Source organism: Spermophilus citellus, assembly GCF_964194105.1.
Source record: "Spermophilus citellus genome assembly, chromosome: 1".
Taxonomy (NCBI): domain Eukaryota; kingdom Metazoa; phylum Chordata; class Mammalia; order Rodentia; family Sciuridae; genus Spermophilus; species Spermophilus citellus.
The window spans coordinates 216,955,900-216,958,362 of record NC_138182.1 but is presented as its reverse complement, the minus strand read 5'-3'; the positions used below and the strand labels follow the sequence as shown (position 1 = coordinate 216,958,362).

Genomic DNA, 2,463 nt, shown 5'->3' with positions numbered 1-2,463 from the left:
GTGTGTGTGTGTGTGAACCATAGTTCCTGGTACATAGTGGGATAATAATTATGTTCATTTGAGCCAATTTTGTGCTAAATATGGATATCCAGATGTAAATCGGCTACTGGATACATGCATACCATAATGCTGTACTTGAATTAATACAGCTTTAATCATGCCAACATTAAGTCTTTTAAGTTTTTTTTCCTCATCTTTGTAAAAGTTTGGATATTTATGAAACTTTTCTGTTAATGAGCACATTTCTTTTGAACCAGGAATTATTTTGGTCAACTTTCTATGATCTGTTTGTGCTGTTAGGAAACCTCTTAGTTATTTTGTAGTAACTTAACCTATATTCTGTTTTTCCTTACAGAGAATTTCCCTTTTTTTTTCCTTCCACTTTTTGATGAATTGCTCCTTCTAAACTATCTCTGCTTCTTTTCTTATTGTTTTCAAGAATGGGTATAAAACACCATTAAAGGTAACAATGCGAGATCACTTATTCCCTAATATTTACAAAATGCTTTCAAGTCCACGTTGGGTCATGTACCACATCATATAGATTCATTTAACAAAGTTATTTATTGAGTATTCTGTGCTAAGATTCTGTGCCAAGTGCTGGGAATTAAGCATTAGAATTCCTCTTTAGAGAAGCCCCATAAAAGTTGGGTTCATTTTGACAAAATTATATATGCGTGGAATTTGATTTACTTCATTTCATTCCCAATGTCCCTCCCTTTCCTGTATTTCCTTCCTTCCCTATTATTTTTCCTCTGCTCTACTGTTCTTTCTTTCACTCATCTATATTTATTTATTTTTGATTGGTGCTCTCTATATATACATAGATGTGGAATTCCATGTGGCTTATTTATATATGCATATTTTATTAAAGTCATTTCACCATTCCTCCCCTTTCCTGTCTCTCCGCTCTCCCTCTTGATATCTCCTTCTATCACACTGACCTTCCCTATAGCTTTATGATGTTCACCCCTACCCCTTATTTTGTTCTAGCTTCCACATATGAGAGAAAACATCTCTTGATTTTTATGAGTCTGTCTTATTCAAGTTAACATGATGTTCTCCAGTTTCATCCACTTAACAGCAAATGCCATAATTTCCTTCTTTATGGTTGAGTAAAACCCTGTTGTGTATATGCACCATATTTTCTTAATCCATTAATCTATTGACAGGCAACTATGCTGGTTCTAAAATTTAGCTATTATCAACTGTGCTGCTATAAACATTGACGTGGCTGTATCTATATATTATCCTGATTTTAGTATTTTGGAATTTTACTTCTGTGGGATAGTTGGGTCATATGGTGGTTCCATTTCTAGTTTTTAAAGGAATTTCCACCCTGATTTCCAGAGTGATTGTACTAATGTGCAGTGTGGCCAACAATATATCAGTGTACCTTTTCCTCCCATCCTTGTAAGCACTTGTTATTAATTGTATTCTTAATAACTGGCATTTTGACCAGAGGGAAATGATATGCATTTTCCCGATTGCTTGAGATGTTGAACATTTTTTACATATTTGTTGAGCATTTGTGTGTCTTCTTTTGAGAAATGTCTAGTTTAGTTATCTTTGTGATAGTTTTAGTTTTCAATTATTTAAATGTTTATTTTGCAGATTTGTTTATTGGATTATTTATTTTTTGGTGTTAAGATTGTTGAGTTATTTATGTATTCTGTATATTTACCCACTGTCAGAAAACTTTGCAAAGATTTTCTGCTCTTGTTTCATTTTCTATGCAGAAGCTTTTTTTTTAATTGAAAAAAAACAGTTATATTTAGAATTAGACAGCTGGACTCTGAGATAATCCCAATTTTGTTGGCAACATCAAAAGCATCACAATCAGGAGCCAGTTGAACATATGCCTTCTCTCCATCAGGACTGATCAGGGTGTTAACCTTTGCCACATTAATGTCATAGAGCTTATTTACAGTTTGTTTAATCTGATGTTTGTTGGCCTTGACATCTACAACGAACACAAGTGTGTTGTCTTCAATATTCTTCCTGGCTGACTCAATGGTCAGGGAACTTGATTATGGCATACTGGTCAAGCTTGTTTCTCCTAGGGATGCTCTTCTGAGGATACCGGGCTGCCTCTGGCACAGCAATATCTTGGACCAATGGAAGTTAAGTGACTTTCAGATCTTGTTTCTATGTCTGTGGACGTCCTTTAACACTGCCTTCTTGGCCTTCAAAGCTTTTTCTTTGTTGCAGCTTTGGGAGAAGCAGGAGCTTCCTTCTTAGTTTTCAGTGTCATCTTGTGAAAAGGTACAGAAGCTTTTTAATTTGATTCCATTCACTTACTGATTCTTGGTTTCATTTTGTGAGATTTAGAGGTCTTATTGATGAAGTTAATGCCTGAACCAATATAATGAACGGAGTGATAACCCTGTTTTCTTCCAGCAGTTGAAGATTCTGCTCTAAGTCCTCACCATTTGATTAGATAAAGCGATAGATAAGGATTTA

The 2,463-nt window shown here is 34.8% G+C and overlaps 1 pseudogene across 1 annotated transcript; it reads right to left on the bottom strand.

Annotated features, from left to right (window-relative positions):
• Window positions 1–1,724: 1,724 nt before the first annotated feature.
• Window positions 1,725–2,254, bottom strand: LOC308656050 (large ribosomal subunit protein uL23-like; annotated as a pseudogene). Its single transcript has one exon. The product of its transcript is annotated as a large ribosomal subunit protein uL23-like (transcript).
• Between the last annotated feature and the right edge of the window lie 209 nt (window positions 2,255–2,463).